Here is a 22,569-nt window from a genome sequence, read left to right as displayed (position 1 = left end):
TACTTTTGTTTGCCCTTCCATATTCAAGAGCCTTTCTGCTGAAACTGCTGTTTTATGGCATCATATGCTCTCCACATTCCTTTCTTCTGCATCCACATCTTCCCTGCACTCCTACCTCACCCCACCACTCCTGTCCCTCCTTCTCCAGAGCTCTCCATCTGCTCCTTTTATCTGTTCCTCTCCTGCACCTCCACCCTGCAGATGCTGCCATGCTTTCTTAATTTCTGTTTGCTTCATATACCCCATTTTCCTGCCAAAACTCTGTGAAAGTCTTGCTGCATTTTCAGAGTCCCTCCAGATTTCCCTTTGCTCAATCCCATAGGGGAGTGTGTTCTCCTAAACTGTCCAACTCTGCTTAGGCATTGTAACATCAATGACAAAACTTGCTTGTGACAGTCCTCAGACTTCAAGAGGTGAAGAAGTCCCTGACAAAGGAAGCTGGGTTTTTCCTGGATCATTCATTGGAGAAAACTGCAGGGAATGAAGAAGCTATGGGGATGGAGAGTTAAATTTGATTTTTTTTGGGAATTCTGTAATGACTCATATCAGTAGGACTGGATCTAAATGCAAGTGGTTTCTTCATAAATGGGACAATGATGGCTATGAGGGCAGGAATGGTGCCTATAAAGCTCCTTGCTCCTACCCTCTCACTAGCTCCACCTCTGCAAAGAGTAAAAATTTGGTTTCAGGAAAAGGAAGGAATGGGATTATTTAGAAAATTCCATAGAAAAAGAAAGCTTACAATGCATTAAAATAGCTTTTACTGGCCCTGTCCATGAAGAAGAGAATTTTTTTATGGCCTAGAAATACCTACAATGGCAATGAAGACAAAGCTCCCAGAAAACTACTGGAAAAAATATGTAAAGAAGACACTGATTAATTTCCAAAGTAATTTTCTGGGAGATTTGTTTTCATTGTCATTGAAGGTGTTTTTAATTAAGAGCTTGATTAATTTCCAAAGTTAAGACTGCCCTTGTTTAGACAGAAAATCATGTTTGCCATGTTTCCACTCTTGTGATTTACATTTTTCACTTTGGGCATAGGCCAGAAGGATTTACAGCTTGAGAAAGGATCTTCCATCTTCCTAGGATGTTAAATCATTGGCATTGATTCAACTTTTCTGTATAAAGGAGATTAACATCATATTGACGTATAAGGTTGAACGAACCACAAAACAGATGTTTGGATAGTCAACTGAACCCAATGGAAAAATTCCATTTTGATCAGTTTGAGGTAGGCCTAGTTGTTTTGTGGCTGTGCAGGATACTAAAATCTGGACTTTATAAATGAAACACTCATTAAAAAAAAAATAAAATTCCTGGAGAAACACAACTTCCTCAGATTTCTTGTTTTATATTTTTTTAACTGCAATAATCTCTGACATGGCTGGTCTTGCCCAAGTGGAAAACATTAACATTAGTTATGCTAATAATCACAGATTTTCAGATGATAGCCATCTCCAATCACAGCATGTACCCATTTAAAATGCCTGATGCCATGATGTGTACCCTTTCCTTGACTTTTCACAGACATTGCTCTGGGAGAAAGGGCAGAGTCACTGTGAAGAGGTGTTTCACTGTTGAATGTTTACTTCATTCCCAAAAAGCTCCATGAGTGACCTCATTTAGAGCAGGGGATAAGGACTGGGATTAGCCATGGCCAGTCTTTAGCAATCACACACACACAAGCCATAACACAGGCCTGGGCTGCTCAATACCACAGCACAGTGATGCCTTCAGGTCTTTACAGCTCAGCAGCCTTAATTAGCTACTGCTGCTGCACATGTGATTACCTTTTCTTATGTTTGCTGTGCTTTATTGGCATTTTCAGGCAGGTATTTGAATCCTTTCCATCTTTATGGTACATAGCAAATTTCCATCCTTTCCAGGCTAGTCTGTTTACCAAGGCAGCCTCACTGGCTTTTGCTTACCTGAAAGGGCATTACAGCACTGACATTTTTTAATCCCAGCTATGGGATGGAGGGGAAAGTATCGCCCCTGTACCACATTATTAAAGCCTTTGTTTTAAGCACACTTAATATTGTTCATTTTCTCTAACATAAGGAGTTCATTTGTCAGAGCAGCAAGAGCAGTAGGAAGGCAAACACACCTGTAGTGTGCTTTGATCCTCCTGTGTTGTAGGTATTAGACACTTGGGTCCAGCCCTTGCTCACAGTCTCCGTAGGGATGGTCAAGGATGCTGCCACTCTTTCGGGCAGATTTGGTCTGGTAAGTGGTGAGAAACAGAGAACCAGCAAGAATTAGCTTTTTTTACCAAAAAAATTTTGAATATGCAGTACAGCATATACCAGTGTGTCTCTGATTACATCACAGGCAGATTGTGCTCGTTAAAGGAAACCTGGAGGTGAGTCTGACCTTTAACCATTACTAAACTGGATAGTGGAAAAAGCCTAAATTAAGACCCTTAAATGTGGCAAGTGAAATGGGGGGTGGTTTTAGTAATTTTTGGTCTGGCAATAGCCGTACAAGCAGAGGAAACACATGACACAAGTTGCAATTTTTTATTAAACCTCAGAGTTGTAGCGCCACCATAAAAAGAGATGGTGACTTTGAAGTATCTCAATAGACTGAGATACTTATTTAGACAAGGAATGTAGCATGTGGGATGGGGAGACAGCTGAAAGTGAATCTGCCTCTACCAACAGCACTACGAGTTAATTATGCTTGAATCGAGGACGTTCACTTGAAGCCTTTCATTATCTACAAAATTTGCAGCTACATTGACTCTCATTGATGACTGAGTTACTCTTAGGCTTACAACAGAGATGAAGATGGATCTGGTATGTGCAGAATCCTCTGTGAACTGTTTATTGTTCTTCCTTCTGTTGCTCCCTTTGAGATTCATCTCCTCTGACTTCACATGATTTAGATCGAAAGGACAGAGACACCAACCATAGGGTATAATTCGTGTCACTTATGCTAAATTTCCTTTCTTACCACCCTAAATGAGGCTTCTGGGAGTGACTTGGCCTCTTCACTCACTTCCAACAGTGGCTCTGATTAGGTGGCTTAAGGTAAATTTGATCAATGATTATGCTAACATTCATGATCACTCTACACTTTCTTTACCCAGAAAGTCAGAGAGCAGAAAAGGAGACAAACACTGCCAATGGCATCCAAGGTACCCAAAGAATAGCTCAGTCTGTAAGCTCCATAAAGGGAATTAATTTTTACTTTTTCTCCTCCTTCTGCATTCTTCTTCCTTGAACTCTGCCAAATTTTACTATTTAAATTCCATGTTCCTCTTCTTTTTTGGAAATTAATACCTGACCCCAGGCTGGAGACCTGCCATGGTTTCCTGATAATGGGTCCTGCTTAAACAACCTGTTTCATCATCATGTAATTTTGGTTTCTACTGTCCTTTTTTGTCTCTCTCCACTTCAAACACTTTATCAAGTATTCTTGTTAGCCCAGCAAATATTTATTTTAGGTTCTAACTGGAAAAGTTCCTTTCCATTCCAGGGATATTTTGAAAGTCTGGAGGTGAGTTTGGGCATGCCTACATGGATGAGCCCAGACAAGTACACACATCTGCCATGATCTGAGTTGATCAAAAGGGAGCCGGTTCTGATCTGGAAGTCATTGAGCCATTTTCCTGCAGCTCTGTGCCCAAGCTAACATGCCCTGCAGAGGAGCCCACATCTGTCTGTACTGATCTGTGTAGACATGCCTTATGCATATAAAGCACTTAATTCTGGTTCTCTCCCTCCTGATGGTTGTTATTCCTGATGCACACAAATGTGTGTGCACAGTCCCATTTTGTATACCTATTACAGTCTACAGGAACTCGAGTGACACAAAAATATCACATGAATTATTTTCTGTGTACAAAAAATGCTCCCTTCTAATTGGACAAGCAAGTGAAAAGCAGCCTGTATCCTTTCTTTCTGGAATGGTACACTGGCAGATAAAATAGATGACCTGGCCACATGTTCCATCTCTAATTTGTGAACTGTGATGTAAGTGAAATTAGTTGAAAAGCTGGCACTTTTAAATGTTTTACTCCAGGCAATAGACACTCCAGAAGGAATTAACAAAAGAGAAGTTCAAAAGGCAATCTTTCCCAGCTACATCTGAATTTAATGTTCACTCTGTGAACTCTCAGACTTGTATTGAAATGAGCAAAGGGAATACAGATCCTGAATTTACCCATGTGCAAACAGCAGCTTGCTATGCAGATGCAGATCATGGCCTGAAACCAAGTAATGTGGTTTTTTTTACAACCCTTGCTGCCCCTGAATCCTTGGAGAACTTCTGGGTGGTGCAGACTTCCTGCTGGAGTATTAGCAAAAAGGCTGGAGCAGTGGTCTCATGCTGTCCTCAAAGGGTGCTCCCCTGGTGCTGTGTTCAGAGCTGCTCCTGCTGCCACTGCTGTTGGCACCTCTCTCCACCCTGACCAGCTGGCATTAATGACCCAGGTGTTCTGTGGGCCTGATGCTTATGACTGGGCGCAGCTGCTCTGTGGAGCACAACTGCAATCCAAGTCTTGTATCCTTTTCCTCTTTTTCTCACATTAGTGGAAAGAGCCCTCAGTAGTGCTTGAGAAAGTACTTCTGTACACAGTGCTCTCACAGGCTATGGAGAGCGCACACTGATGCATGAAGTGGATGCCTATGGATTTATTTCTGCATTTCTTGGCTAAACAATCCAAATGTAATGGATGCTTTAATTACTAAATTAAGTAATCTACTCCAATAGCCAGTGGTGCATTTACCCCCTTTTGTTTGCAGCGACCATGAATCGCTTCCTGATCTTGCAGCATTTAAATAAGCAGTTCTGCACTCATACTGGAGGAGGTACCTCTGCTTCTAAGGGCTTGTCTGCAAAGGAGAGGCTAGTGTGCATTAAGTTAGGCATGAATTTACAGTACTCTTGGGGTATCCACACGTGATAGAAAAGCTATAAGGATGGAAAATGTCAAATTTTGCCGAGTGAAATGGTTTGTTTGGCTAAACCTGGTCTAACTAGGGATAATGCCTTATTCAGATGGCAATTTTGGTCACCGAGCAGATGTATACATAAGTTCACACAGCTTTTGAATAATTCCACAGCTTTTCATCCCATTTTTGAGGCATGATTTCCATTCTCCCCAGTCACTATTTTTTTTGACCTTTTTCCAGATGTGAGTGATTTGATAAAATCCTTCTTCAAATATAGAGTTTCTACAGTTGTAATCACTTTTGGCAACCTGCCCAATAAGATAAGCTGATCTCCAAATATTAAAGAGATTGAACTGATATGAAGCTTTACTCCATAATCCTTGAAAAACCAACAATACTTACGACTCCATGAAGGGCTGTTCTTGGAAAAATAAGACCTGATTTTTGATACAGAATCTGAGGGCAGTAATAGAAACTGTTCATTTCTCTTTTTAACATCAATGATGCTGTGACACTGTATTTTTAAACCAAAATGTCCCTTTAACCTATTAGTAGGTCTTCTAACTACTTCTGTACAAAACCAGAGAATTAGTAGAACTATATTGGCATTTATACATCACTCCAGCATTCTTTGGCAGTATTATTGGTATCTGCAACATCCAGATTTTCCAAAGCTGCTGACTTCCTGAATGTGCACATAAAAAGGCTAAAAAGAGAGCCATAGACTCACACTTACTCAGCGTCTTATGATGGAAATTCACTTGGCTTCAATGATCATAATGACGTAGAGGATACAGGTAGTCTTACCAAGTTAACTCTTTGTATAATGACAGAACCATGCAGGCTGCAAAGGACTTGAGAAGGCCTCCAGTCTAACCCTCTGTCAAAGCAGGGTTTGGTCTAAGATTGAATCAGCTTGCTCAGGAATTCAGCCTCTTGGGACCTTTAAACTTCCATGGATGGAAACTGCACAGCCTCTCTGGGCAGCCACTTCTTGACTGTCCTGATGAAGAAGTGTCTTCCTACATCCAGTCTTTGCATTGTAGCTCAGTTATGAGTTTTCTGATGAGTCAAGTCAGTTTCCTGTTATACCTGTTTCCACACACTAGGGAACTATTTTGTGCTTAGAAGAGTTTGTCAGTAAAGACTTGCCAGTTTGCCTAAGCTTTTTTTGTCTTCAGAGCTGGTTTCTACATGATACAGCCTTCAACGATTTGAAGAAAGTGAAGTCTGTGCTTTCCTGAAGTCCATGGTCTTTAATCTGCTACTTGTCTTCTTCATTTCCTTCAGCATCTTTAGGTCCACTGTTTCAGTGTCTTCATGAGCAAACCTAACATAAGTTATCATTCTCCCAGCCAGTGTAAATGCTTTGTTAATACAGGTCTAGGGTGCATACAATCCCAGCTTGGCTTATCTAGTACCTGTGTGAAGCAGTTGGCCCTGACATATTCTGGAAACCTTCTGGCTCGCCTGTCATACCTCTCTAGTGCTCTTCCAGCATACATCAGGGAAGCTAAAATGTCCCAAAAGAAGCAGAGCATGTGATTCAGAACTATCTTCAAGGAAGGCTTTTCCTTCTTTCTCCCACCAGTTAATTGGTCATTAACAAATACCAGACTGAAGCAAATACTGATTTCTTGTTCCAAACCACAAGTTTTCCCCTGGCTTACTGTCTGGCCCATCAAACTCCTTATGTCACATATCCACACCACCTTGTTTCACTGACTGTCTTTGCTGAAGACCTGGTGGGATCCACCAGGTATACATGGCTGGTATCCACCCATCACAGCACTCCAGTTGTGTGAGTTGTCCCAATGAGTCCTGGTTACTCAATAGTGGTGCAGTTCCTCTTCACCAATCAGACTGAGGAGACACAACCTGGGTCTCCATGTCCTTAGCTAGTAACCCAAAATCCATGTAATCTCTCCAGATATGCTTGAAGTCCCTATCAGTTATATTTGTGCCCATGTGAAAGAGCAGCTATGGTAAAAATCTGATGCAAGACAACCCTTGGTCATCTCTGCCAAGTCCCAGATGCAAGCATGCATCAGGTTGGCAGGCAGATACTTTTGTATCCTGCAGTAAGATGTCTCCAGCAATGACTGATCTCCTGTTCCTCTCCATGCATTCCTCTCCATGTCATTGCCAGTTAGCCAGGCAATGACACTTTCCTGAAGGGAAGTCATCTCCCCCAGTCCCAGGGAAATGCACTGGATCTGTACCCGCAGAACCACAGGACCAGGAGGACCCTTACATAGGATTCCTGAAATGATGCAGCCTCTCCAGTCGTGCAAGCTTCCAGCTCTCCTTTCCAAATCCAATGTGTTGGCTCTTGGCTCTGAAGGGTTTCTGCAAAGGCTCTTTTCCTCTTTTCCTGCTCACCCTCACCAATGGTGTTTATCCATTCACCTCCTCCTGGCACTTTTCCTCAGAGACCCATGAGGAGCATGACCCATTCCCTCACCCAGTACTGACTTTGTATCAAGAGTTTCTAAGAAACATTCTTTTCTTCTGCATGAACATCTTGTCCAGATGGGAAAAAATAAATCTGACCAAATATAAAGCAGCTCAGTCAGAGAAGAAGCATCATATGATGCACATGCAGTAAGCTGGATGTATCCAAGAAAGGTAAAAAATCCCAAAATCCTTTTCTATCCCTCAACATTGTTGTGGTTTTGAAAGCAAAATGAATGAGAGGCTCCAAGTCAGAGATATAGTTTAATAAGAAGAAACGTAAAAAGGTAAAAATGAAATAAAATAAATGCAATAACACAAAGGATCACTGACAGAGTCAGAATACAACCTGAGCAGGATGGTGAGGTGCTCTTCCTGAAGCAGTGATCCTGTAGAAAGGTCTGGGAGCTCTGGTCCTCTGGGAATCCAGTGGATAAGTGCTCTTGCACTGTCCCACATACCAGCTTATATCCAGGTGAGAATGCTTGGCTCCTCCCCCTGGGCAGAGCATCTCACAATAGGATGAGGAGTGTGAAGTGGGTCCTTGATGGCCCATTAAACAGAGATAACCTCTGGAGGGAGTTACCTGTGACTCATAGGCCAGGCGTTAATGGGCCATTAGCAGAAGAGGCAGGGGGCTTGGGAAAACACTAGCCCACCTGGTTTCAACAGTTCATGATGATGGTGATAGAATAAATAGTTTGTGTACATCCTACACTGCAACCCAGGACAAACATGAAGCATGGAGCAGCCTTGGAGTCCCCAGCACCACAAGTACTGTAGATGGTAAGCTTGGCTGTCCTGGGTTGACAGTGCCTCAAGGACATTGGCCCAGATCAATCTGACCAGTGGACCCTGGGCTGGGAGAGTGACTGTGGCCACTCAGTGCTCCAGAAGTAAGGCACAACCCCTCTGCAGGGAGAGGGGAGAGCTGTTCATGGGAATCTTGCTATCAGTATGCCAGCCCAGACAGGGTCAGCTCAGAGACATTGGGATGAGAATGCACATGGTGTGCTGTAGCATGAGCATGATGGATCAGCCCATAAGCTGTGACATGCTTCATGGTGATGAGAAAGCAATAACACTTCTGAGCACCAGCACTCTGTCAGATAAAAGGATCCCTGATTTCCCCATTACAGCAGGCCCCCTCTTTTTGGAGTATTTTAGTGCTTTTATATGATCTTGTCTTCATGCCAAAGCACCAGTGTGAGGTTTTCCACGTGTGACTTTGTCTGCCTACAAGTTTGTGGAGATACGGAGGGCTGGTGCAGCAGGTGGGACAGGCAGGAAAATGGTGGCACTCACCCACAGGGGAGCAGGGACCTGGAATCTCCAGCGCAAACCTGGAGAGCCCAAAAGCAGGTCACCCCTGTCAGACCAAGAGGCACTGGAAGGACCCCAAACTGGGGATGCCTAGGGGGACATAAAGTCTCCTCCAGGCCCTAGGACATGCACAGAGCCCATCTGGCCTGGTACGGTCTTCCAAAGCTGTAGGGAAGGGTATCAGCAGAGCTAAAGCTAGTGAAGAGATACAGCCAAAAACTCAACTTTTCTTTGAAGTGGAGCAATACAACCAAAAGCTGCACTTGCAAATCTGAGGGGATTTCTACCTAACAAAGTAAACACGTGAGAACAATTCAAACCAGCGGGATAGAAACGGAGAAAATTATTATATATAACACCATTCATGTGTGATTTATTTATTTTACACACTTCTCCATCAGTAGTGGAAATGCCATCTATGCCTTCAAGCAATGTGGAATTTCCTTCTCATGAACCCCCTCCCTGACCTCGGTCTCCAGAGACACAAAATGTCATGGCCTAAAATCAAGCAAGTAATTCTAATAATTATCTGCCACTTATAGTGCCTCTTTTCTGCACAGCCTAGCAGCACCCCATCAGCTTCCTGTGACAGCTGGGGAAGCCAGAGGAGAGCAAGTTCAGCAATTGCTCTTGATCTTACCAGAACTGGAGGGTAAATGTCCCGCCCTTCTGTCCAGCCCTTGTCCTTTGGGCTGTGCTGCTTCCATCAATGATTTGGTAGTGAAATCACAGCACTGGTATGCCTAAATCCTCTATGGTTTTCACTTTTTTTAGTAATTGTAAATACCAAATCATTATCCTGCTTATCTTAGCTGAGATGGTGGACAAAGACAAGCGCTCAGAAGGAAAGAAAATAACAGGGGTGCGTAGTGTGGCTTCAAGAAATCACTTAATGACAGGATGTGGAGAAACTCAAAGACAAAAATATCAGAAGGAATGACAGGAATGGTGCCACAGCAAAGGGCTGCTAAAATGCAAGGAGCAGAGTGAAGCCTGCCTAAAAAGGCAGGCTTGGGGACTGCTAATATAGCATCACAGAGGATATTGTTGCATGCCCCACACCAGAGAGATTAAACAAATGCAGTGTTACCCCGACATCAGAAGAAAAGCGGGATGGAGCACAGGCAGGAATGTGAAGGAGTGAGAAAACAAGAGCAAGTGTGTCTCACCTTTATTCCTTGCTGCAAGTGCTTTTTCACAGTTTGCGGCAATCTGCTACCAGAGATATCAATACAAACTGCACAATGGAATGTGTTACAGACACACGATGAATGCCAAAGGATCAGGAGCTGCCCTTTGCATTCACCCATAGTATGCACATTGTTATCTTCTTCAAGTAAACAGGCTTTGAATCACAGGAAGCAGATTGCATGGGGAACCTCAACCCCTATTATCAGCATATCTCTGGTCCAAAACTCAGAAGAATCCTGAGGCCTGCAGTGAGGACTAGAATTAGAATCTCATTACAAAAATAGTACAGTGTTTCTTTTAATAGCCTAGTTTCATTTTGAGATACTCTTTAGGAACCACCCTGCTGAAATGAGATCAAAAGCCAAATCTTTGACTACACAAAACCTGTCTTAGTTGTGAAGATGATTTGGTAGCCTGTGTTTTATTTTTATGTAATGGATGGTCATTTAAAAATGCACAAAAAATAAGCTGCCATGTTCTGAAGAGGCTGTCAAAGTGGGATGCTTGGTCTGTTGGAAGGAGAGAAGGCAATTTCCCTTCTGCCCCGTGCACACTGCTGCAGCAGGCCCCACCACATCTGCACGGTGCTGAACTGAGATTGCATGCCACATAGGTGTTTCAAGGAAACCTCAGGAGGGGATAATGCCACACTGAAACCCTGGAAGGTTGTTGACTGCTGCAGATTTATTTACCATGCTCTTACTAGTTACAAGAGTAGGGGTTGAATAACAATGCTCTTTGTTTAAGTGAGCTTGATATGCTTTAGTGGAATTTTTTCAGCTCTTTTGTTATTGAAGTCACAGCATATTACCAAGCCTTCAAGTCCCAAATTTACGCAGATGCATTTCTGGCCATTAGCCAAGTCATAAGATGGCAAAACATAAGCCTCAAGAGCAGCAGGCTTATGAAAATACACCATTTACAACCCTTGCCATGAAGTACTTTCAAAAGCCTAATTGTAGATGTGCACACTGGAATCAAATAGCAAAGGGATCGGTGGGGTGAGGAATGGAGGATTTTTTATTCAAATGTCAATTATAATTAACCTAGAGCACAATATTCTTCTGTCCCAGGGCAATCATGATGACATGTAACACCATTCTTGGAAGCTGGCAGGACATCCTGAGAAAGACGTTCCTTGCCTCAGGAAAACAAAACCACCAAACGTTTCTGCCAATGTTTGTCCATGAGGCTTGCTTTGGTGTCTGCATCAAGGGCTGGCCTTGGGCACCAGCAGACCCAGCAGCTTCCCTTGGCCCTTCCCTACTCACCACCCTCCTCATTGCTGTGAGGCCGCCTCAGGGGCGCGTTCCTGCACCACCGCCCATGCCATCGTTTGCCTATTTTGTATTGCATAATTGCAAATCATATGTGCTCAGGGAGGAGCAATCCCTCTCAGGCTGTGAAGGGAGCAGAAGCTCCCAGTGCTTGGGCTCCAGGAGGCTCTGAGAAAGTAGGAGGCAAGGTCAGTCCCCTCCCATGGGAATGGCCTCATCACCCACATCCCTAGTCCTCCCAGCAACTGGCTGTGCGAGGCCAAGTACTAATGCTGTGGTCATACCTGGGACTGTTGCACTCATCCTTGCTTGCATGTTTTCTTTTTCTCATCTCTTTCCCTTGCTTTGGACAGGGGGTAGCAGCCATCTGTGAGACAAGGTGGAGCCCCTTCAGCAGCAAGAGGAGCTGTCAGGAACACTGCTTCGTTGTTTTTTGGGGTTTTTTTGTCTACTTGTACCATAATCTCTTCCCAGAATCTAATTATTTTGCTGTGTTTTGCCAGTATACCACCTAGTAAGACAACATCAAACCTACAGCTGGGTTGCAGCAACTCATACATAAAGCCTAAGGCCAAGAGCTTCAGAATGTGAAACCCACACTTTGGCTTGTGGCATAACTATATGCATAAAAATGCAAGGATCCCAATTCCTCACTCCACCCCAGCGGTTTTGTGCTAGTTTAATGCTCAATTTCTGTGTAATGAAGCGGTAATAAAAGAAGCATAACGGAGTAGAATAGTGTGCAACAGGCTGAGATTTCATTTACAGTGAGCCTCAGAAAACCATCAGGTCACTGGAGACAGTGATAAGGTCACCCCTAAACCTCCTTTTCTCCAGACTAAACAACCCCAGCTTTTTCAGACACTCCTCATCAGACTTGTGCTGCAGGCCCTACCCCAGCTCCATTGTCCTTCTCTGGACTGCCTCCAGCACCTCAGTGTCTTTCTTGCAGTGAGGAGCCCAGGACTGGACACAGAACTTGAGGTGTGGCCTCACTGGTGCTGAGTACACAGTGCTTATCTCTTCCTGTCCTGCTGGCCACACTGTTGCTGACACAGGCCAGGATGCCATTGGCCTTCTTGGCCATCTGGGCACAGGCTGGCTCATGTTCAGCTGCTGTTGACCAGCACCTCCAAGTCCTTTTCTTCTGAGCACCTTTCGAGCAACTCTGCCCCCAGCCTGTAGCACTGTGGAGGACCCAGCACCTGATCCAGTTTGCCTAGGCCCATTGATCCAGCCTGTCCAAATGCCTCTGCAGAGCCTTCCTGCCCTCCAGTTGATCTGTTGATCCAGAAGATCAACATTCCTGCCCAACTTGGTGTTGTTTGCAAACTGACAGGAAGGTGCCCTCAATCCCCTCATCCAGATAAAGACCTTAAACAGAATTGAGCCCAGCACTGAGCCCTGGGGAACACCACTGGTGACCGGCCACCAACTCCACTGCCACTCTCTGGGCCAACCAGTTTTTAATCCAGCAAAGAGTGCAGTTATCCAAGCCATGGGTGTGAAGGTTTTGCATTAACTTCTGGTCTATACTCATACTAAAGCTGTGTCTCAAGGAGCTAGTTCAGGTGGCTTTGTTGAGAGATTTGTACTCTGGGGAACAGAGCAACCAAACCACCCCAAACTAAACCAGTGCACAGACTGGAGGGCTGCCTGGGTTATTCCCTGTGATATGCAGGGCAATGACTGAGATCCCATAGGAGCCTTTCAAACTCAAAATATACCCTTCAATCACAGCACAGCCACGGAAGGTCAAAGTGTTTGACAAACCAGCAGAGGTTTGCTATGAAGTGCCTCTTTGTTTAAGGACCTTAAAAGGGGGAAGTTTAGTAAAGTACAACAAACTCTGGCAATACACTTTGAACAAGTTTCTTATCTACGATTTCAGAAAAGAGAGCAAAAGCAGCAAGTCTGAGGCTGAGGCAGTAGCAACATGCGTCCAGGGAGCTGTACCTTCCCTGGTAGTGCCTGGGCTTCTCTCATTGATTAATACTTCCATTTGGGTACAGAAAGCAATAATAAAATGTTGTGCTCTTTAATACACTGAAGACTTGCTCCTTTATCAAGAACAACAGTCTGGCATCTCATCTACATATGTGAGCATAGGGTTTTCATTGCCATCCAAGGTAAGAACATATTAGTGTCTATCCTGCTTGCAGCAACAGAGGTCTTATTATCAAGGAACAATTAGGCAGGCAAGCATGTGTAAATAACTTAGTGTAGCATATAAATACTTTCTGGAAATGGAAATACTAGCTACGAAAATGCTCTATGCTCAACTGGGAAATGGCACAAATTCAGTGGCTGGAAGCCAAAACCATACAAACTCCTATGAGATATAAAATTTAGGTTTTGATCAATGGGGTTGTTTAACAGCAGGCCACAGGCATCGTGAAGTTCTCATATCTTGACGTCTTCATATCAGAAGTGCAAAGGTTTGCAGAAGGTATATTGTAATCGAGTGTTCATTGAAGAAAATCCCCAAAAATGATAGGCAGACCAGAATGAAAGGGTTTGAGATGGACTAGGCAACTGCTTTCAAGTCACTCTGTGGTCCTGCCAAGCTAGTTGTCTATCATAAAACTCACCAACTCAGTCTTTTGAAATCAATATATCATCCAATAACACCATAAAATACAATTTGTTTCTTTGTATTTGTACTAAAATTAAGTCCCAAATTAACTTTTCTAATACTTAATGGTCTTTGAAGGCTATAGAATCTTTAACTCAGTCCTTGGCCTGATCGTGTATCTTCTGGTTATTTCAGGACCAGCAGACATTATGCAGAAAAAAGTCAGAAGCTTTGCTGGCCATCGTACCAAGCAGGAAAACCCCACTCCTAGGCAGGGCCTCCAGTGCTCAACCCATTACAGGGTGCACCAGTTTCTCTCTGAACCCACCCTGGGGATGACTTCTTGGCCAACAAGAAAACTCTTGTGCCAGGACAACACAAGATGATTTGAAATAACTTAGTTTTAGCCATAGATAAAATAACCCTCTTTGATTTTGACTTTCTACTCATATTTAGATTTCAGATTTATTTTCCTACACATAGACTGATTCTCACTGGTTGGTAGCTATTAAAGCATATTGTTTTGTTACTTAAAGTATCCCCTAACTATAACTGGTATTTCCTTTTTGGTAGCCAAGATGATATACTATATACACACTAGATATATAGCATAAAAATGCATTTCTTCTGCTGAATGAACTAGAAAAGTTTTAATTGGAACAGGCTACATATTTATAACAAATGAGACCTTACACAAAAAAGCATTATTCATAGACATTTAATCAGACTAATGGTTTCTGGTCAGTATGTTTTTCAGCATTTTAGAACCAATAGATGTCACCCTCTCACACCTCATTTTTGTAAATTGGAAGAGGAAACTTGGCTTTTTTCAAATCTCAAGTGGTTTCTCAAATTCTATTGCATTATTCAAGTAGCTATTGGATTGAACACATCTAATGGGAAAAAAACATCTTTCCAGCAGAAGAGACAACAGATCACTAAAAAGAAACTTCATGCTTTAGCAAGTTCCATTTCAAGAGTTCAGATAGTGATTTCAAGAGTAAATTGACTTTTACATAGACTCCATTTAAGCAAATATATTTTGGCTAAATAGTGTTCTTTACATAACCTGAAGTTTTTTTAATAGTATAATATCAAGGGTTATCACAGGTCATGATTGTTTAAATGCATGAAAACTATTTTTAATAAAGAAAATATTTTTTTCAGACTTTTTTCGCTAATTGCCTATTGTTATATTCAAAGACCCTTAGGATCTTGAGAAGATTTTTGCCTGTCTGTTGCTGATGATGGTCCTATGCAAAATACTCAGCCTTGTCACAACCTTGTGACTCACTTCTTTGGATCTAAGGACAACTAAACAAATGCAAGTTTAGCAAGACAGGAATCTGTCTTTGACTTCGAAGCACCTAAGAATTTAACTTCACGGATTCAAGGAGTTATACTTCTCCTTTTCAGTCCTATGCTGGTTTTTTTTAACTGCTTTTTTCCCTCCCTACCATGCTAAATCTTCTTTCATGGAGAATTTTGGAGCATTTTTTCTTTATGCATATTCACATATGCAACAATTAGTCTCACACTCCATGAGCTTCAACGCTTGAGTGTAAGGTATTGCCCTGAAAAATACCTTTCGTCTTTAAAAGAAAACAAGTCTTTCAGCTCCCTAAAAATATATGAGGTTTGATTTACCTTTGCATTATAAAGGCATATTGCCTGTGAAAAAGTGTGGAGTCGAAAGACACACAGATAAATGAACATATATATAGTTAGATATTTATCAAAAATACATATATATGTACATATAGATTTACACAATTTGTGCAAGATTAGCCAAAAATGAGGTAAGTCCAGGAACAGATTAAATAAATTGCTATAAGGAAATTCACATCTGGAGACTTTTCTTCAGACTTAGTATGAAGCGCCTGGAAAAAGTTTATTTCTTTTTCTGTTCTCCTTCTCAAAGGTATTATTAGTGGTTTTCTGTGCGTGAGGGCCAGCACATGTATTATATGTGTGTTCCTGTATGCTTTACATCCACAAATGCGTGTGTGTGGGTATATGTGTATACACACACAGATATTTTAAATGTTGTTTGTCATTAAAAATACTTTGCAATTGAAAGCAAACAGTGAAACAGTGAAATAGTAATTATGTATAATTTTTCTGTTCCTGAATGGAGAAACTCTGATAAGAACGTCAAAAATTATTCCCATTGGGAAAAGTAACAGCACTAAGATGACCTATTGCTGGCACCCCTCCATGACCACAGCTCCAGCAAGGAGCCCACCTTCTCCCAGGACCCCAGGGCCAAGTAGGATTCCATGCTGGTGCAGATTCTGCCTACCCTGAACCAGATCAGTTCACAGGATCAAGGCCAGAAGAAAAAAACTGCTTGCTGAAGTCAATGAAGCTCTCAAACAAATCTTTTAAAAGAAAAGTTCCACTAGGTAGCATGCTTCCCTGAGATGCGAAAAAGATAGGAAAGGGAAGTAAAAGGAGTATCAGGTATAATTTACACTAGCTTGTGCCACTGTGATGTGGCAACTTCCATTGTTTTTTCTAAAATTTCTAAAAGGTGCATCACACATTTCCAATGGTGTTCAGCTCTGCTATTGCTGTTGATTGGGCTGCCTTATATATGCAGTTCAGATTTTATTAAATAATGTCATACAGTGGTCATGGGGAACATCTGAATTTTTACTAGATAGGTGTCAGCAATCATATAAATCAGAAAAGAACAAAGATACTTCATCACAAAGGACTATTTCTACCTTTAGGTTAACAGAACAGTTTATTAACAGAATGTCCTTATTATCAGCGAAATGTAATTCTTACTTTGTTTTGCAAGTGAAAAGAAATTTCATAAACTTCACTTGAAAAGGGTGTACATGTGTAGAAGTGAAAGAAAGATGAAATCAACAATCACACCCAATCTAAGATGATTCATCTTCTATGGAGGAAGAGATAAAATCTCTTTTGTGGAAAAAGAATATGCAAAAGAAGTCTATAAAACCATTGAGCAATATTGAAAAATAAATAAAGCTACAATCAAATGGAACATGCAATAAGAATAAGATTAAAAAATGTACAATACCCGTAGACAAAAGGTAATGGTCAAAAACAGTCAGATAAACAGAAATACTTGAGTCTAAATGAAGATATTGTTACAGGATATTCTAACACGGACTAGGAGAAAGGAGAGAAAATTAGTGTAGCACGAAGGTAAAAATCATAACAGAAAGCATAGTTGTCTATTGGTGAAGAAACTGTATCTGTGTTAAAAATATCCTTGGCAGTCAAATAATATGATTAAGTCATCCACATCAACAAGTCCTAGGATATCACTCTGGATTGAAATTGTGGGTTATAGGTTAATACTGGGGCAACATCGGTGGAGCACAGTGGTCACCATGGCCTCCAAGATCAGAAACAGAACAATAATGGAAAATTTCAGTCATTGCTTATCCCTCTGACAATGGAGAAATTTCATTGCAGGAACCACACAGAGACAGAAGTTGAAGGCACCATAAATGACTGTTTTCTCAAGAAAAGTGAGAAGAAAAAGTCCCCAAACTGACCTAGATGAATACTATATATATACTGGGAAAAAAGCATTGTACCAAATACAGTTCAAAATAGAATAATAGAAAAGATATTCTGTAGTGTCTAAACTACCACTGTTTAATGCTCTAAAAGGATGAAAGTGTCAAAAAGTCAATTACATTATCACAGCACTTTAAGAAAGGTAGTTAACAAAATCAGAGAAGCTTATTAAGAAGAAGAAAAAGAAGAAGAAAAAAAAAAGAAAAAGGAAAGAAAAGAAAAATAAGAAAAAGAGGAAAAATAATAAAAAGAAAAAAGGAAAGAAAGAAGACAGAAGAAAAAGAAAAAGAAAAAGAAGAAAAGAAAAAGAAGAAAATAAGAAGAAAAGGAAAAGGATTCTTTGTGTCAGAATTCAGCAGAGAGAGGCTTATACAAAGTTTGCACAACAAGTCTTTATTTACAGGGGTGAGGCTAAGGGGTTATGTCAAATTGAACTGTCAGTAGAGAGGTTTTAGAGCAAATCAATAAAGTGAGTAGCAACACATTGCCAGGAACAGGTAACAATCACTCGAGGGATCTAAGGGAATTCAAATATAAAATTGCTGAACTTTTCACAGTAGTGTGTAACCTATAGCTTACATTGGCCCAGGTTCCAGAGTGATGGAAGGTGGCAAATGTGGCCTCAATTTTTAAAATAATCTCCGGAGGGGAGCCAGGAAACCAGAGAATGGTAAATTTGACTTCCTGCTGAGGCAGACTGATGGAAGTTATAATAATGAGCAGAATTAGTAGACATGAATATATACAGCTTACTGGAGATAGTGGACAGGGTTCATAAATAAAGAAATTGTGCCTCACAAATCCTGTACAGTTCTTTGAAAGGATCATTGCCCTTGTAGACAAGGGCAACTTCAGAAAAAAAATTACCTTTGGATTCCTAAGCCTTTCTAAAATATCCCTCCCTAAACAATCTTACAGAAACCTAATGTCAGGGGGAGATTGCTGTGCATTAATAACAGCTCAAAGGAGATGGAACAGCAGGCAGGAATAAATGGTTGCTATTCTTCCTGGAGCAGTAACTCGGGGAATCCCAGGGGGATCTGGCTAGGAATAGCCACAAATCACCTAGAAAAGTTGAAGAACATTGAGAGGGGAAGGTTTGCTGGTCCTTTGGAAATAGTCAGAACAATCGAAATCAGAGTATACTAAAGAATTTCAGAAGTTTGTATCATGCTGAATGGGGAATAAAATGGAAGATAAAATTAATCCTCAATAAACGCAAAGTAATACACATATGAGAATACAGTCCTAAGAACGCATTGGCAATTATCAGATCCAAATTCAGCTAGTTTTGTTTTGCAAATGAGGGATAACTCAGGATGGTTCTCCAAACATATCTGCTTGAAACCTTTCATCATCAAAAATCTGAACAACATTAGAGACTGACTAAGAGAAAGCAGCATTCTTTAAATAATGCTGTCACAGCTTAGAGACAGAAATGGCCTATGTCTTGGCCTCTGTCTCATAAATGAGGTAGAAGTTAGAAAACTTCAGAAAGAAAGATAGCAAAAATTAGCAGAGGCTTCTGTGGAAAGTGGAGTTTTATATATGAAGACTGCTAACACTGGAAAAAGGTTGAAACAGGACACACCTAAGACATATAAAAATTTTGAATGGTATGGAGAACAGGAGGATGGAATGATTCTGCTTTTCCCAATACAAGAACTGGGATCATTCAGCAGAAAGTTTTAACAACACACCTAAACCAAACAAAAATAATTTTCCACATAGTACCCATAAAATTGTGGAAGTGCCAAAGAATGTCGTGGAGTTTTAGCATATGAAGAGTTTTAAAATAAAATCAGGTGGTTACAGAGTGAGATCTTTGAGTGTCAAACAGCAACTCTGCTCAGCAAGCCCCATATCCCTGATTTCTAGAAACTGGGAAAATAGAACAATGTAAGGATTATAATCAGCCTTTCTCATGGACTCTCCTTGCAGCTGCTATGGCCAGATGGGATAAATGGACCCTTGCTCTGACCCAGTGTATCATCTTTAAATTCTCTGTGTGCTTTTGTTCATTTTAGCAATCTTATCTGGCAGTGCTGAGGCAAGAGAGAGATGGTTTGATGGTTTTGGTGAAGCTCAGTTGCACAAAAAAGCTTGAAGGAAAAGATCAAGATTCTCTCACACTTCCTAACAGCTCAAAATAGCTGATAATTCTCCAAGCCTGAAATCTGTAATGTTAAAAGGTAGTAATCCCTCAACCCAGAATGTTGCACAGGCAGCAGATTTGGGTACAAAACAAGAGTATGCAGGTAGCAGGTTTGGGTAGAAAACAAGAGTATGCTGTAATTGATGGGAGGAAAATTAATAACATAAGCCCGAGCTGTGAAATTCTAATGGCACTAAAAACTAAGTGCCAGGCACACTCACCAGGCACTGTGGGATTCTCCTGCACCATATCTAATGTATGGATTATAACTTTCCCTTTCAAACTTTGAAAATTCACAGACATAGAAACAGGAATAGGGGAAAGTGTGATGAGCTGGGTCTATTACAGATAAAAATATTATTCTCTAAAATAATCACAGTTAATTTTAATAACACAAAATCTCATTTTTAAAGTAAAAGAGCTCGTTAGAAGAAGGCAAATTGCAGCTTTTTAAACACAAGTTGGAACTTTGTTCCGTACAACTAATACTGAGTACAGTAGAAGTTGTTCTGCTGGCTGACAGCTCTTCAACTCCTGGGAACTGCTGCTCTCTGGTGCTCATCTTCCAAACAAAAATTCCAAACAGTAAAGACAAATTCCCTTTCATTCACTTTACTCTGCTTCTGATGTTGCTACTGAATTGCCTCATCAAGAGAAGGCTCAAGATGTAGTAACTCATGTTCAGACACATCCTTTCTAATTAAGTGTTGTGAAATAATGTGCACTTGAATTGTAAGATGGGCCTATGCAGTATGTAAATGAGATTCAGTCAGTTTGCAGATTGAGCTTTGTACAGCATGGTGTCTTCTATGCATGTGACATAAACAGCAAAAAAAATTCTAATTTTGGTAGTGGTGGTAGCCTAGTTTAAACATTTTCAACACACCATGTCTGGACTCCTCATTTCAAAATTATTTTCATTTTGAAATTGATGGAGGCATCTTGAAAATGGGGTTAAATAACCTGAAAATGAAACAAAGCACTCTTTTTTGCAGCTGGATGGTTGATTCACTCTTTCTCAAAGAGACTGTTTGCTTTAAAAGGAATATAAATCCTGTGCTGGGTCCCTACAGTCACAAGGACCTTTGAAGCATTTTGCAAGTGATGGCTTAATTTCTGTTTTGATTTTATAGTACAGAAACTACATGGCTGAAATAATGAATGATTTGGTAATATATCTTTCACTATTTATTGCTTATTTTCATCACAGTTCTGCCATTTTAATTCCCTCTGCAAGCCAGTACATCTTCCTCAATGTGAGAGGCTGGTGAACTAAATAAATATAAAGCAGAAACTGTCTGCAGAAAAATGTCTATTAAAAGTTCTCTCCTTTCCGTTTTAGATAATTATGTCCTATAAACTGCACAAAGGAAATAACAAAGTCAGCCAGTAAATCAGAGGCAGCAAATAGAAAAAAAGACTGTTGATGGTGTCTTTAACTGCGATGGATATATGCATGAAACAGCAGTACTTCACAAAATCACACTTATTTCTGACTTTTCCGAAATGCCTGCTGCTCATTACAAAGATTTAAGAGGTTGATGCTGGGAAGACTAACAGTTCCGTTTAATGAAAGTTGCAGCACTCATGCTTTCTGAGCTACTGCAATTATATTCGACAGAAACTGTAGAAGCATTTAGTTCATCTTTAGCTGATCATCAAAGCATCCTATGTTGATATTTGCAGTGATTTCAATATCATGATTGCTTGTCATAACACTTGAGAGGTTTTGTTAATACTTCCATTTCCTACTTGTGCTGCTTTTGTTAAAAATGCTTGTCTTTTGAATATTATATGCACCAGTTTCAGATTCAGAAAAATTGTGTAAACCTACCTACCTATGCAATTAGTAAGTTAGAGAGTTAAGAGGAAGATGGCAGCAAGAGGTGCTTGTGCTGGCAAAATTTATACACACTTCTAAAATTTAAGAAATACATTTGTAATGTATTAACTGATTATAAAATGTCAGCATGGAAGTATCCTGTGTTATTTGGGGAGTTTTTTAATGTACAGACACTTCATATAAATAATGCTTCTCCAAATCATCCCTACACCATCATTTTTATTGTCTCTTTGTATCATGTGTTCTAGGATATCTATCTCCAAAAAGATTATTATTTTCATACAATTTGCCATGTAGAAACGTGGGCTACATTTTAGCTGCCAGCAGCTCAGGAATCATCTGTAGTTATAGGTTCCAGCTGAATACTGCCAAGGCATTTATGTGTTGTAACAGAATTGTTCTTCAGATCATCCTACAAAATTAGGAAACTGTGAGGTAATTTTCAATAAACAATTACCATATAATTTGCTGAGCGATTGGGGGTGGAAGGAAAGTGGATGCAAGGAAGCCCTTATTTCTTGCTTATTGTATCTATCCCTTAGAGACCATAAGGTAAACATTGGTGAAATAGGTAAAAGAGGATGGCCTGCAACTAACCCCAAAACACAAGACAGAGAAACAGAGACAGTGTCTATTAGGAAGGAGAAATCAAGAGTTAGATCAATGGAAATTGAAGTTTGAAAGGATGCTGAGGGCAACAGAAGTTCAGACTCATCATTAAGGATGACTGGTGCTGCCCTGCTGATGAAGAAGTTATTGTACTAGATACATAACTTCCAAGAGCGTTTTTGGGTTTATGGACTCATATAAATCCTTTCATGTGTATATCCATGTTCAGATTTGCAGCTTGAGGGTTTATAAGGAGAAGAGGGTCATTGATGTCTTGACCTGGTCTGTCCTGCACCATGTCTGGCTCCAAAGTGTGGAGACGTGGTGTGACACGATGAGTGAGGTCTGGCTTCATTCTATATTCTTTTTTTCCTGCTTGAAACTTTTTTCTCATGTGGTGTGGTCCTGTGGAAGCAGTGGAAACAGAGGATCTGACCTGGATAGATAATATGGGAAAGGCAAGGAGCAAGGAGAGGAAAGAGAAAGGGAGAGAGGTTAAGGCCTGAGAAACCCCAAGACATGCTCCAGAAGGTTAGGAGTATTGCCTAATGTTGCCTTCCATATTTTCCCCTGAACATATTCATTCAAGTGATCCCACATTTACAGATTTCTTTGTTGTGGTCATGGACAGGTACTGGAAAAGATAGAGTTATGCCAAGATTAAAAGTTTGTGAAAATCCT

The sequence above is a fragment of the Zosterops lateralis genome (genome assembly GCF_965231275.1).
Source record: "Zosterops lateralis genome assembly, chromosome: 4".
Lineage (NCBI taxonomy): Eukaryota > Metazoa > Chordata > Aves > Passeriformes > Zosteropidae > Zosterops > Zosterops lateralis.
This window is presented reverse-complemented; position numbering follows the sequence as displayed.